This window comes from Dermacentor albipictus, chromosome 2 (assembly GCF_038994185.2).
Source record: "Dermacentor albipictus isolate Rhodes 1998 colony chromosome 2, USDA_Dalb.pri_finalv2, whole genome shotgun sequence".
NCBI classification, from domain to species: Eukaryota; Metazoa; Arthropoda; class Arachnida; order Ixodida; family Ixodidae; genus Dermacentor; species Dermacentor albipictus.
The window spans coordinates 94466235-94482593 of record NC_091822.1 but is presented as its reverse complement, the minus strand read 5'-3'; positions in this window follow the sequence as shown (position 1 = coordinate 94482593).

The window sequence follows — 16359 nt, the reverse complement described above, 5'->3', positions numbered from 1 at the left end:
GCTGATAATTTCCATGCATAATGTAAAAGAAATGTTTTTTTCTGTTTTATTATGTGCTAATGTGTTGCATTCATCCTGTGTACGTGCAAAAATGCCCAGGAGGGCTCCCGCGTGGTATCTTTATTTATCGGCGATAGCGAAACATTGCGGAGCGCGCCGCGTTATCCATGAGAAGACGCAATTGAGGTGCTTCCGACCCATGGCGACTCCGTAAGTGCTCGCCCCCAATGCCGACATCGTTATAGCGACGACCCCGTGGTACCAGTGTTGTTAAAGTGACGGGCACCGTCACTGTAGTGCTGATGTTAAAGTACGGGGCCCCGTAAGTGTAGTGATTATCAGCGGAAAAACTACGCAGGGGGTGCAAAAGCAGAGCCGCATTAATTAAATTGCACCGTAGGGTGCAGGCGACACTGCGAAAACGGTCTCCCGCACAATCAACACTTCGTGCCCGCCGCGTTAGCTTTGCGGCTATTTGGTGCCAACCACGACAGCCTCATTTCGACGGGGGCGAAATAGAAAGCTTTGATTTTGGGACACGTTAAAGAACATCATGGTGTTGGAATTAATCCGGAGTCCGCCACTACGACATGCCTCGTAAGGCGATTGTGGTTTTTTTTCATGTACAACCCCATAACCCAATTTAGGTTTAGTACTTCAGCCACATTGTGATGTGCCTTATGAGGCAATGACTATGCTCAACCCATCTGAGAGGGTATGAAAAATGGCGGACAACAACGCCTCACGAAAACACCTCTCCCTGTATGCTCTGTGTACTACACAAGCAGCAGTGGTGCCCGCAAGGTAACGTTTAACATCAACTCATCACTCCCGTCTTAGACTAAACGTTGAAGAAATTAGGCTTTAGGCGTCAACGCCACCGCTAATTATCGTCAATCCAAGCATCCAGCAGGGAATGCTTCGCTTACATTGATACCCAGAGTGCGTGGGATCTGCATAGTTTTTTAGAGGGAAGCTTTCTAAGTCTCTTCCTTCGACTTTCCCATTGGAGCTGCTGGCGCTGCTGCAGGCTGGTTTAGAAAAAATGTTTATACATGACAATAGCGAATCGGAAATAAGGCGAAGTGAGAGGCAACGTTTGGTCCCTACCGCATCGAATGTGCGCAGTGCTTTATAGAGCTCCTTGAGCGTCGCCGCATTATCCTCTTGACAGCTGTAATTATCCGTGGCCGTCCTCAAAAGCATTGTAGAAACTGCAGTTCCTCCTTTTCTACTCCAGAGGAGACAGAACTGTAGAGAGGGGGAAGAAAAGAGGCAGTTACCATATGAGAGGGGTGGGGAGGTGACGGGATAAAGGAAGGAAACGCTACTGCTATGGAACCGCGGTGGCAAATTATTCTGGATAATCTTAAGTTTAAGGTACTGTGCAGCACGTTCTTCCTAGTTCTGAAAAATAAACCCCATGCAAAATATGTCAGCAGAGAAATTACGCAGTGCGTGCAGAAGCAGAGCTGCAATAATTAAAGCGCACTGCTGGGTCCAGGCGACTCTCCGGAAATGGTCGACCGTCAAGTCAACAATTGTGAGCCCGCTGCGGATAGCTTTGCGGCTGTCGCCTTGCTTGATATCACGGATTTAATCCCATCCGCGGCAGCCGCATTTCGACGGCTGCGAAATGGAAAACCCACATGCACTTGCACACATTTTACACATATTGGGACGCGTTATATGACATCACGGTGTCAAAATTAATCCGGAGGCAGCCACTAGAGCGTGCCTCATAATTCGATTGTGGTTTTGAAACCTACAGCCCCATAATCGAATTCAACTTTGATGCTTCTGCCATTATGCGAAGTGCTATGTGAAGCAATGACAATGCTCAACCCTCTCGGAGATGATTAAATATGGCGGACAAGGCCTAAAGCATGCATCTTTCCCTGTCTGTGTTCTTTGGTCTCCGCAGACAAACAGCAGTGGCGCACGCAAAGGAACGTTTAAAATGAACTGGCCGCTCTCGTGTTAGTATAGATGTTGAAGAAATTAAGCTTTCACCGTGAACATCACCGCTAATTATCGTCATTGAAAGCAACCAGCACAGAAAACTTCGCTTACATCGATTCCCACAGTGCGTGGAGCCTGCATAGCTTTGTTTACGCGTGGCAATTCGAGGTGGGCTTCCCCAAAAAGTAAAGCTTTGCTGAGAACGAGGCAGGCAATTAGTCAAGGTCGAGATTTGGGTGCCGTGGAAGGTGGGTGCGCGCATGATTTCCAAAAGTTGACCAACCCGCCTCGCAGTGCCCGTCGACTGTCGCGCAGATGACAACGCAGCATGGCCACGTGTTCACGTGGCTAGTCTGAGATGTATCAAAACCTGCCATGCAGGCACGTGCTTTTGGTTTACCCGTTTCGCTCGTGCGTTGGTCAAAAACAACAATAATAAGCGCAGGTGCTGCGTCTCCCGGTGGAGAAACCGAATTTAGCACAACGAGATCGGTGTTCTTCATTCCGGCAAGATCGGCCGAGAAATAATGGTTGGTGAGGCTATGGAGAGGGAGGGTCCCGACCTCAGCGATGAAAAGGATAATGTGCAATTACAGAAAGTCCGGCGGCCAGTTCTTTTAGGAAGAAGAAAAATTTGCGATCTGGAGACGAAATCTAAAAAGACACCCGCACGTGTGGGTTAGGTCAACACTTGATTACACTTCATCTAGTTTTTTTTAAATTTCAGCGTACCGGTTACAGGATTTTCTGCAGTCATAATAAGCAGATAAAATTTTGTGGTATGCTTATTACTCTTTAATGTGTTAGTACGTCATCAACGCGTTCAAGGTTAAGCGGCATAGGATGCGTTGCATAAATTAGGCTGGAAAACATGTTTTTCCTTGTAAGCTTGCAAGAAGTCGGAGCAGTATATGTCAGAAACACACTACTTCATGTCTTCCAGTACAGTCCAGTGTATTTATTAATAATATTCATGTCGTAGGTACATTGGAATATACTTGCGGGAAGGGAAATGTGCAAGAAATGGAGATATTGATATTTCAGGTATTGAATATTACTACGAACATCGGCGAATTCATTTCCTTACCTGCATATGTAATGGTAATTAAGTCGAGCATATTAAATGGCATTACTTGTAAGCTTTCTTCGCTTTTCTTATGTTAGAGTGATAAAGCATCCGGCCGGGCAGGTGGTGGGGCGTTGCAGCCACTCCCCTTAAAGTTCTCCCGTAGCACTGTTATGTACACGACTGGAACGAGCTGTATAACGCCGCACGAAATGAACTAGCATAGATTCAATTTGTGCTTATTTTACTTCAACAACTTTAATTAGCTATAGAATGTAAGTTACACTTCCACACGGCTCAATGTGCGAAATGTTAAAAGTGGCAGGGTGGGGAAAAATTGTCACAACCCTCCATATAACACTTTTCCGTGCTCTCAGCTTCAATGTCAATCGCCTTCCGGTCAGCCAGATTGGTTAGTGTTCCTGTATATGCTCCCGCAGGGAGCAGAGTTGCGCATAGGTCCGCCGTCGTGATCCAGCTCTGCATCGAAGCCACTTCTCGTGCGCGCAGGAGCCAAATGCCGCGCGGTGTTCCGCCTTTTTTTCTAGTGTCCGCGAGCTACAAGCGCCAATTGTTCGCAGGCGCTTAGCAAAGGGCACTTAATACAGGCTACGCTCTAACGAGTCATTCGTGCAGTCGGAGGGGGTGGGCTTCCAACCAACCGAAACTTTGTATGTACCTTTGTAAACACGCATATACAAACACACACATGAACGTACAAATAGGGGGTAGGACCGCCTTCGATTCCCCAAAATAACATACTCCCGTGGCTCGAACAGCTCCAAAGTTCGCTCGCAAACGTGCAGTACGTTGCCGCAAAAGGCGGTGCAATGATTTTCAGCATGCGTATGAAGTTGTCTTATCACTGTCAGAAAGCAAGAAATGTTTGAAAGTGTGTTTAAAACTTCACACACGTAAGGTGGACACTTAGCGCATTTTGGCTGCCGAAACCAGCCGATTAATGACCGTCGTCAAGAGAGCTATCGTGCCTGCAGTTATGTCAGTGACCGTTAACGGAGCGTCATTTATCGCTAACCATCGTTCACAACAGCTGCACGTTTTCGATACATGCGGTGCAGACACAGAGTTAAGCGCATTTCAAATGTTCACATGCGCACATTTTAAGCAAAGCTTACTTTTACGATTCATTCATACCGCAGACTAATCAGCTATATAGTAGCAGCAAATCTGCAAGTAGAAAAAGATTCAAGATACACGAACTTGTAGATCAAATTTATTTCATACAAGGGAATGCATGAACGGCTGCTGGCAGCAGGCCAAGTGTGCTGGTTCTTGGAACCTTGGGGGCAGAATTCAAAGAAACTGGAAAGGCAACAAGCTATTAAGAGTAACAACAGGTTGTTTTTATTGCACTAATAACATCAAGATGGCAAACTTGCAGAGTAATTATTCATACAGTGCATTCTGTAATCTGACAACACATTTTTCTTGATCTCCCACCACTCAGAGAAAAGCCAGTAGTTGAAGACACTGTATCAAATCAATGAAATCACTGAAGCAGGTTTTGGCCAAAAAGCCAGGTTACAAAGCTTTGTGACCTATCGCATCAGAGGCAAGGAAATTTTACGTCATTCAACAGTGCACTCACTCCACTCCCGCCCACAGGAAACAGCATTCACCAAAGCACAACGTAGATTTCTAGCGTGTTTAAATGAACGACAAGTTTTTGTTCCACTGGCTGATAAATGATGCTCACAAGCTAGCACACATACAATTGCGGCTTAGCTTCGATGGCAGCAATTAGTTAACAAAATAAATGAGCCTGTGCACATCAAGACAAGACATTGACTAGAATCAATTTTACTGTTCTCAAAACTTCACACGGAGAAGGAATATATTACAATTATCACAGCTCGAGAGCTAAATATGCATATGCCAAGTTGGCACCCGTTTTGTCCTTCTTCCCTTGTGTGCTTTCTGCAAAGATGTCCTAGCTCTTCAGAAATTGCGGTTGGGGAGAAGAGAGGTACATATTATTAATTTCAATTTCAAACTCTGAAGGTTCCATTCAAAGTCAAGAAGCCCAGATTTGTTAGCAACAACACTCTCACTATGGTATAAGTGTGCCTCCAGCTAGTTTGCTTGGCTGAAGCATTTACTCCTATGGCTAAATTCCGTGCGGTTTGTTCAGTGTGGTGCGCTGCACCCCGTCATACTGGAACCCAAGTGCCAGTACGATGTGTTTCGTATCACTTCACCGAGATCCTTGACTTCACATCGTCGAATACCGTACCTGAAACCCGCAGCTGCTCCTCTCAACGCACGATCGATGGTCCGCTGATTGCAATGGCGATGGCGCTGACGGAAACGACGAGTTCGCATGAGTCGGTGATGCGCCCGTAAAGTTGGCTTCGCAGCGACGCGGATCATTTGACGTCATTTTTCGCGCTCGGCCAATAGCGGTGCGAGCGGCGCCGGAAAAGGTATGCGCAACTCTGCTCCCTGCGGGAGCATATACATGAACGCTAGACGATGGATGGATGGATGGATGTTATGAGCGTCCCCTTTGGAACGGGGCGGTGGGTTGCGCCACCAAGCTCTTGCTACTATACTGCCTAATATTCTACCTAGGTTAAACAATGAAAAAAGAAAAAAACCACTATGAACTACCACGCCAAAATTTTCTGATCCCCTATTGCGAATTGTGCTTTTGTACGTCTCCGTCTTTTGTCGTTTCCCTACTTTTCTTCCACCAATCCTCCAAGCCGACATGTTTGCTTTACCACTGCTCCCTCTGAACCCAAGGGCTTCAAGGAGGCCAGTGGTGCCTAAATCGACCGCCGGGTAGACGTCTTCACATTCTAATAAAACATGCTCCGTAGTTTCCCTAGCTTTACCACAGCAAGCACACGCTTCTTCTTCCTTCTTATATCTCGCTTTATAGGTGCGTGTTCTAAGGCATCCTGATCTCGCTTCGAAAAGTAATGAGCTTCCCTTTGAGTTAGCATAAATGGTTTCTTTCCTGATTTCGTTTTTTCCTATTAAGTAGTTACTCATGGCAGGTTTCTTTTCCATTGCCGCCACCCATGAAGTTAATTCAGCTTCTCTGACTTTCCGCTTGACCTTTGTTGTTGTGTTGTCCACCCTACAGGCCGCATACTTGCTGGTAAGCTTCCTAGTTCTTTTCCTCCACTGTGAATCAATGTTTTTAGTGTACAGATACCTGAACACTCTCCCAGCCCATTTACTTTCTTCCATATTCCTCAGCCGTTCTTCATACTCAATTTTACTGCAAGCTTCCCTCACTTCAAAACTAGTGCAGCCCATATCACCCTGCACAGCTTCATTTGTAGTCTTCCCGTGAGCGCCCAATGCGAGGCGACCCACTGACTTTTGGTTCCCTTCGAGTCCTGATTGTACCCCTGATTTATAGCAAACAACCGCATTTCCAAAAGTAAGTCCTGCAACCATTACACCTTCCCACATACCTCCGAGGACCTCGTACCTATTGTATCCCCATAGCGCTCTGTGCTTCATTATGGCTGCATTTCTCTTCCCCTTTACTGTTATGTTTTTTTCCCGTGTTTCCATATATCCATTGCCTTCGTTTATCCATATACCAAGGTATTTATATTCTGTTAACCGAGGTATTTCTTGGCGCTGTATCTCCACTGTTTGTTCACTGTTTTCATTGAATACCATAACACCTGATTTTCTAACACTAAACTTCAAGCCTAAATCGTTGCCTTCCTGTCCACAGATATTTGCCAGACGTTGCAAATCACTTTGTTTGTTAGCTAGCAACACAATGTCATCCGCATAAAATAAACCTGGGAGTTGCTGCTCTATTAATGTACCCGCCTGTTTGTATGAGAGATTAAACCCGATATTACTTCCTTCTAGCACCCTCTCCATCCTCACCATGTACACTGTCGTCCTTTATGAAAGGGAACACGCGAGCGCGTGGCCTGCGCTCTGCGGCGGCTGCCCACAGCGCCATCAGCCGACAGCTAAAGAAAGCACGGCCGCTTTTGGCGTCATCTATTGGCAAACAAAATGACCAGTCATGGCCGGTGGACAAGCGCTGCTAGATTATGCTCCCTCACCGCTCGCGCAACGGGCGATGCCTGCAGCGCGTCGTCTGCTGGTAACAAATCGAGTGGTGCACGAACACGATCGAAATGTAGAAGCTCTGTCTCTCGCCTTACGCTATGCTGTTAAACCCTTCCTCATCGATGACCATTTCTCTCAGCTTATCATGAATTCCTTCTGTCATCAGACAGTAATCAATGGTCGATTGCCAGTTTCCCACTTCCCACGTGATCTGTCCTTCACACTTAGGCCCTGTATTCACGATCACGAGGTTATTTTGCTCACAAAGGTCCAGCATTGACTTCCCGTTATTGTCGGTATAGCCATCTAAATCCTGTATGTGGGCATTCATGTAACCTAACAGAACAATTTCAGCACCACTCCCGAAACCCTTAATATCAGCGCTTATGCATTCCACTAACTCTTTATTTTTCCATGTGCAATTTTTTCCAGTCCACAAATACGTAACGCCCAGCCAAGTTTCTTTCCCACTTATTCTACCTGATAACCAAAGATGCTCTTGACATTGTGAATTTACTCTTTTCCATTTGGCTCCCTGATGGATGAGTGTTCCGACTCCCCCTCCTTTTCTTTCCGACTTAATTCTGTTGCACCCTTCCCAAACATAATTGTCAATAACTGGTGGCTCTTCTGAGTCTCTAAGGTGCGTTTCTGTAACCGCATACACCCCTATTTGTTCTCTGTGTAACTGCTCCTCAATCTCTGCCCACTTTTCCTTTCTTCTGCCGCCCTGCATGTTTATGTAACCTATTGCATGGCGAGCTCTTTTTCTTGTTTTCCTCCTTTTTCTATTATCGACGGCGATGCTCTTCTGATGTTCCCCTAGGGGACCTTCTTCATTACTATCTACTCTGACCTCCTGAGCGCCCGCGGGCCCCCTAAAAAGCAACAGCGCGACCACCAAGTCGCCAGCCCACTTCTCGTGCTAGCCTGTAATTGAAGTGGATCCCGTCTCGTTTAAAACCACCGCAACTTCTCACTTCCCTGTTTACTTCGACAACCTCGAAGCCTTTCTCTCGGCTCATTTTCCATATTGCCTCATTGGCAGCCACTACGGCTCTTTGTACGTGACTGTCACGCACAGGCACCTCCGGCACCATGCACACCACGATCTGCACCTGAGGGGATAGCTCACGCAAGTCGTGCACCCCCTTCGCCAAGCGCTGGTCTAGTCCTGGCCCTTTCCTGTTTAGGATGTCATTTAGCCCACCTGCTACTATGACAAGGTTGCGCACGTGGGCATTTTCCGCGAGCTTTTCTTTTGCTCGCTCCATGACAGAACCTAGTGTGCGCCCTGGAAATGTCCCTACCGCCACTCTTTTGTCGCCTTTCACCCTCTCCACAATTGCTTTTGAGCACCCAGCCAGGTTTGAATCGCCTGCAATAATCATCCTCTCACACTCTCCTACCTCTCCCTGCTTTCCTTTGTCATTTTCCGCGTGATTCGGACTCGACAAGGGGCATTGTCCCCTCGGCTCCTGCTTTTTCCGCGTAGCGGCCTCAAGGTAGGTGCTGCTCTTTCCAGCTAACCCATCATCACCCTGCCTGCGTTCCGCGTTTTTCTATGACCCTCCCGCGCCTGTTGCGTCGGGGGTCTGCGTTCCATTGTCACGCACATTCTCGGTCACAATGGCGTCCCTGTTCAGCTTTTCCTCGGCTGTTTCCAGTCTCCTTTCAACTACCTTCCGTGCCTCATGCTCCGTGTTTGGCTCATTTTTGAGCTCTTGCACCTGTTTGAGAAGCTCTTCCTGGAAACTCTCCATTTTCTGCATCCTAGTATCGACATCACATTGTGTGCCGGTTGATTCGACGCCCTCTCCATTCTCACCCGTCTCCTCATCTGCCTTGGCCTTTCCTAGTTGCAGCGCCCTCTGGCCAAATTCAGGATAATGAAAGAAAATAAAAAAAACGATTTTGTCACGTTTACAGAATAAAACGGATGTATATAACTTCTTTGTTCATTACGTATCTAGACGTGCACTTATAATGCAATATCGGTTCATTTTAGTGAGTGGAAAATAAACTGTCGACTTGGTGAACGTCGTGTCATAGCCAGCGATGTTGCATTTCGCATCCAATCCAATCCTTTGTGACGCCAATGCGCCTGCGACGTTTTTGTTCACAGCTTAGAGAACAAGTTGGGGTTCCGTTAGGCAAATAATTAGCGCTCGCACTAGTGATGCCGTCGAGAAGTGTGCTGGAGGACACCTTTCTCATGTCTACTTTGAAGTGGTCAGAGATAGAATATTTGTTGTGCCTGGAAGTGTTCCAGTACACGCGCCGAGACCCGCTGTCACTGCATGGCTACCTCGACATCGATGGCATGGACAGCGGGCAATTCCGCACATACTTTCGCTTCGAGCAACATGATGTGCGAAGGCTGCAGCGTGCATTGCTACTGCCTGAAGTTGTGTGGACGCCGCAGTGTGTCAACATTCCAGGAGTTGAGAGCCTCTGCCTAACGCTGCGGCGGTTGGCATATCCGAACCGGCTGCTTGAATCGGAGCCGATCTTCGGGCGGTATTATTCAGTGTTTTCTTCGGCCACTAATGCTGTTCTCGCACACATTGAGAGCACGTTCGGCCACTTCCTGCGAGATATTGACACGTGTATTTATATTTATCGGGCGACCAGGTTTCACCGCCTTACAAATCTTATCGCACAGCGCGGGACGCGCTTGCATGTATCCGAAGTTTCTGGAAAGCTATCGATGCTTCAATCCGCAGTCTGTTGTTGCCGAACCTTGTGTTATCTGATTTATTCGCCTGACGCGAATGATGTAGAACTTTGTGGAAGGCACGCGGGTCCGAACGATTAGACTGGAACATTCGACGACTGCTCTATAAAAGCCGACGCGCTTGACCCGCTGATCAGATTTTCGATGATCGCCGACCGTGTTCGCCGCTATCGTTGTGCTATAAGTGTAGCCTGTTTTGTGGGCACAGGTTCGCCCAATAAAAGTTAGTTTTGTCTATCACAGTATTGCTACTGTGTTCTTAACGTCACCACCACGTGACAATATGAACAATCATTTCTGGCACGACCTTGCTCAACTGGAAGCTTTTTCCCAGGTATGCAATCAGCTACTTGCCAGGGTGTGCTCGTGCGCAGCTGTATCACGTTTACTCGCAGGCCGTGAATTCCAAAGGGGCGCCGCTCCGCAATTGCTGGGGCTGCATCGACGGGACAGCGCGGGCCATTTGCCGTCCATCGAAGGATATCACAAGGTCTTCTTTTCGGGGCACAAACGTTTTCATGCCCTTAAATACCAGCCCATCATGTGCCCCAATGCGATTATCTGCCATTTGAACGGCCCATACGTGGGCAGTCGACATGATGCTGGCAAGTTAACGATTTTGATTATTTGTATTATACACAGCCAATCGCTACATGCTGTGACTCAAGCACATGCATGATACTCAAACACATGCATAATGCAGTCACATCCGTGCGAGACAAGGCACAGGCTTCATGACTAGTTCCTTTGTTGAAATTGCTTCAGCGGCACTTGTTCAACTGCTACTCATCTTACGAGTGACCTCGTGAGACAACTGTCCTATGTGGTGATACGATTGTCAGCGTGGTTGGGAAAAGGGCATGGTAAAATTTAGTAAGGTCGAACTTGTGAAACAGTGACGTGTCCCCATTAACATTCTAAATCTGTAAGCCAGTTTTGTTTGTTATTATGCAACATGTTTTCAGTTTAAATTTATAACAGAAATAATACTTATGAAGGTAGCATCATTTCTAGAAGCAATGGAAATATCTATTCGATTGTCAAGTAATTATCAAGGAACCTTGTTCTTCAATAGAGTATCTTGAACTAGCCTTGTTGCATGAATCAAGTGTGCATCTGAAAAATCACACTAGGCAGCTTTCTCAACAAGTGTATATTGTTATTGACAAGCCAGGTACTGTGCCCAGGTTGCAATATGCTCATCAGTGATATCCTGTAGTAAAATGCGCTTCTATATTTTTAGGTATCCTCCGAAAGAGCAAGACATACGAAAAGCTGGAAAAGCTTGTCAGAGGGCGCAGCTTTTGTCTTTGTGGTGATCCCGCTTATCCCTCGCGACCTCTGCTGCTGAAACCTTATGGCGGGACGAGCATAACCTTGCCGCAGTATGCTTTTAACAAGAAAATGAGCACCGTGAGGCAATCAGTCCAATGGGGTTTTGGAAAAATAGCAAGCCTGTTTGGAAAAATAGCAAGCCTGTTTGCATTCCTGGATTTTCGAACGAATCAGAAGCTGAACCGAGAAAATGTTTCTCGGATTTAGAAAGTTGGTGCTATACTTGCAAATTGTCACACCTGTATGTACAGTCCACAGGTCTCGCAGTATGTTGGGGTTGAACCACCACAGCTGGAGGCTTATTTGAGGCCATAGAACTCAGTCACACAGTGAAAGCACTTTATTTAAAAAGGCTCGCAATTTGTTTCCGCTGTTTCTCGAGCGCAGTTTTAATGCTGGAAAGCATTTTTATATTTTCGTCGTGCCGCTGGGCATCGAGTTTTTGCCATGCTTCCTCTGCTGCCTGCTTTCGTTCTTCATGGCCAGGCACCTTTCATCATAATGAAGCCGTCTCTGTTGGATGTCTATTTCCTTTTGGCGGAGAATAAATTCTGTCTCTTCTCTCCTTCGTAGGAGCTCAAGCCCCATAGCCTGAAGGCCTCTGATTCCTGTAAACGGGGAAAAACAAAGCGGAAACAAATTGCGCTCATGTTAATAGACTTCAATGACTTTCTGTCACAACACGTACACTGCGACAGCAGCAGGTTATCACATCGTTCACCACCGTCGTACATTTCTCTAATGAAAGTTAAGCATCTACTCAAATTAAAAATAAGAACGAAAACGGACGTAGTGTCTTATGCAAACAGAGCTAGGCGTCAGAAGACACCTTAACAAATCATGCAAGCTTGATTTGCTGTACCTGTTGGGACAGCTTGCACGTGTCGTCGTCTTGTGCGCTTGTGGATGGGCGCTTGAGCCTGCTGGTCCGCATCGCTGCCTCCAGTTGCCTCCTCAGCTTGTGTGTTGTCCAGTCTTACAAGGACATTAATGATTCATTGCAAACTTAACATGTGCATTAGTTGGTGTTTTTTTTCACATTTTGGTGTTTTTCATTTGATATTGAATTGTGTTGCACCTTGGTATTTTTTTATGCACATGCACAAACACTGGTATGCGAGAAGCCCATCCTGTAGTAATACTACCTCCTTCATGAATATAAGTAAGCACAGTAGAAAGATTGCACTTGCTTTTCATGTGTGTTTGTCCCCTGCCCATAGAAAAAAATACCCTCTTTAACAGAGCCTGTTACATGCATTGTGAATAATTGAATAAAATGTGTTTTGAGTGCAATTTGCACATGCGTGATTGAATGGCTGCCCCTTCCTGAGTCGGCCTGCTCACACAGCTGTCGTCTGGCGTTGCGTCCCTAACCATTTCTGCGACTGGTGGCTCTGTACACTCGTTGTACATTGAGAGCAGCAAGTACGAGGCAGATCTCTCATCTTCTGTTTTTTATTGCGATGAAGGCTTGCCCTTAAGGCATAATTCTTGGAGCGTATATGTGTATTATATGTGTGCTGTGAGGCCTGTGTTGTGTATGAATTGAAGCAGTGTTTTGTGGAATCTGTTGTCATGTATCCAGCGGCCATAGCTGGTTGTCACACTGTAGCGTAGGCCGGCTTGCAGTAGGAGACGCGAGCGTTCCGATTGCAAACCCGTACATGTCCATATTAGGTGGTATGCATCTGATTCCACCACAGGAACGGAGCAGTATGGACACGTAGCACCCAGTGGTAAATGCGACCAGTTCCACCTTGAGACAACAGCCAGTGTAAGGGCCACCCCGGCCCGAAGCCTCCTAAGCACAACTTCATCTGCACACAAGAAAACAAGGTAAAGGTATGACAACACTGTTAGTATGAAATTACCTTTAAGTACAAATTCATATTGTGCACCTTGTCTCTTAAAGTAGCACAGCAAATTAATCTAGTGTTGAATTATGTTCAAACCATGTCCTATATTTTTTTAGGCAGAATAAGAAATGACTGATCCAAGCTGAACAGTTTCTGTAGGACAAAATAATGGGAGTTCAAGATTTTGGCCGGAAGGGTTCCTACGGCACAAAAAGAAGCACAGCTGCCAACATGCGACCAAAAAACGTAATACTTGCAAAGAAGATTCCTCAGCTAAATAAGCAGTCATATTACCCGGCCAGCAGTACGCCAGTCCGTAAGCACTGGGCAAAACATGCACGGCGTCGATCACAATCCGGAAATCGGTACGTAATTAGAAATTGCATCTGTGGAACGTGAGAAAATTTTGCGGACTACAAAATACGCAGACATATCCGTTAATGTCAGTGCCCACTCCAGATCACTTGCCATTTAGCTGCTCATCCTCGGCTGTGTTGTAAAGTATGGCCACTGAAGCCGTGGCCGAGTCTCCAATCTCGCGCGCCATGCGCTGCCGGGCTGTTGACGACGGCATCGACGTGACACGCCGCCGTGGTCCCATGCAGCTCGCTCGTCGCGGCACGGCCCTCGGCACATGCCCGGCATTCCGCATCGAATCTGACACTCCTTGGAGCAGATGTTCGCGTTCACCATATCGCTTCTCGGTGCCGGATCTACAGAGAAAACGAGCAGGTTACGCTACGACTGTTCGTTTCAGCTATGAACAAACAGCGCAAACAGTACTACGAGAAGCAGAACACTCACTTTCTCAGGTCGACTGTGTCTTGTTGCCTAAAATAACCGACGAGCAGGTCCACCCGCTCCTTGATTGCACGAATGGTCAGCTCGCGCTGCACAGCGCGCACCAGGTTGCGTAGTACATCTTCCCACGCTGCGGGGTTTTCAAATGGGTCGGCGGTAGTCACCTCTGGTATGCCTAGATACAACCCGTCAACGGCAGGCGATAGTAATCCCCCACTTAAAGGGGCGGCGTTCGACAGGGCGTGAAAAGCAAAAAGCAGATTTGACACTTCCAAAGGCATAGCATCATTTCACGTTACGTGAGCATTCGGAGTCATTCCTAGCAAGTTGCTGTTAATAAATAATACGCCACTTAACGTTGCACCAGTCCGGCTAAAGAAAGAGCACTCCATGTTATTAATTAGTAGCGAATGAAAGCAATCTGCAAATTGTTGCCGCCACAATATCTCTAATGGCGCGCAAAAAAGAAATTTTTGCTGGCAGACAACACAATTTGCATTCATTTTAAATGCTGTCACATATTTCCGCCCAAGGTGTCCTTAAACAATGGCGAAACCAATCTCAAGATGAATTAAGATAGAAGAGCAACATACAGTTTCGTATCCGGGTCATTTCGACGAAAATAGGATAACAATAAAGAAGACAGAACTTATTAACTGCAAATAGTAATGCAACATACTACTGCAAAATCAAGAGCAAGAATTCTTGCTTGAGCTGCCGGAACGTCAAGCGCTAAAAGAAGAAAAGAAGGCTGAAAGAAAAAAAAAACTGAGAGAACGATGGGGCTCGTTATCAATATTTCGTGGCTTATTGGTTCCTAAAAATTAAGCACCATTGTGGTTGTATAGGAACTGCCAATGGACCAGCTGATCTTAGTTAATAGCTATATCTTAATGATGATAACAGAACTAGGAACACAGGAGGTACGTCTCCACTAAGAGCGGACTTGTGACGGGGCAGCACTCTTGCCCTGTCCGTCTTCTCCCTCCTAGACATTATTTATTGCGCGGCAATAGAAACAGAGAGCAAAAGTATTTCCCTTCTGAATATCGCCAAGATATACCTCTTCACCCTGCAGTTTTTCTTAGCGATAAACCGTTTTTTAATCTGCAGATAGTTTTAAAATTTCTTAGCCGAAACCCACACGCTGGAAATCATTTGGACAGGCAACGTTTAGCACATGACTAACAGGCCTGCATTCAAGGGCTCTCTTGGAACTATCGTTTCATTGTTATGTTTTGTTGCATCATATTTTTAACAAAACCCCATTGCCATAGCCCACATCACCACCCAGTGAGCGTAAATATTTGAGCGCGTATACATTCTACGCCAATTACAGCGGCAATTTTTAGGCCCCTTTACAGCCGTATCACATCTACCATGAGGAATTCATTGTGCACGCCATCCATAATACATCGTTAATATTGCCACTTGTCATGGCGATCTTTGGCCAAACCTGGCCTTTGCGCCATAAATTACCACACATCATCATCATCCATGCTAGACATTGGTACAAATCGGTGTATTTTACCATATACGTGTCCTAAATCACAGGAATCGTTGCGACTAGGCTAAAGCACGATGCTCGTAACAGCCCGTGTTTGTTATAAAGCCAGGGGCTCACAATGAAGCTTCAACCCGCCGTGGTTGCTCAGTGGCTATGGTGTTAGGCTGCTGAGCACGAGGTCGCGGCATCGAATCCCGGCCGCGGCGGTCACATCACAGAACCCCGGGTGGTCGAAATTTCCGGAGTTCTCCACTACGGCGTGCCTCATAACCAGAAAGTGGTTTTGGCACGGAAAACCCCATAATTTAATTATTTAATGAAGCTTCACGCACTGTTCTTGCAATCCTAGAAGGTAGTCGCGTTGATTGCAATGTGCAATAATGTTTGTTTGCATCCTTCGCTTTGTTCCCCCTCACGAATGTCGGAGCAACTAGCCGATCTCGCAACATTATTTCGTATAAAAATGGTTTGATGGATATGTGGTAGCACACATCTGTGACAAATCGCTAGTCTACACCAGCGTGCTGTTAACCCGCCACCACCACCAGCACCGCCATTATGAAAACATTCCGCGTACGCTTCCTTGCATCTTAAGAATTTCCTTGTAGCAATGAATAAATAAGAGCTATAGGAAAGGAAAGGCTGTATCGCTAATTCCATAGTAAAAAAAAAAGCTATTGCGGTTGTTAACGAAATATGAAGTGACCGGTACTTCTCAATTCTTAGCTACATCATGATTATAGTATTCACGCTAGCCACAGCGATGGTTTGCCTAACCTTTTACCTAGCAAGGGAAATATTTACATGGTAGAAAACTTGTATACCTCTCAGTTGTGCTGGATTCTCCGGGTTGTTACCAGCAAGATCTCATTCCGCGTAATTTCCATGTTGGAGCATCTAGCCGATCTCGCAACATTATTTCGTATCACATTGGTTTGATGGATGTGTGGTAGCACACATCTGAGACAAATCGCTAGTCTACACCAGCGTGCTGTTAACCCACCACCACCACCAGCACCGC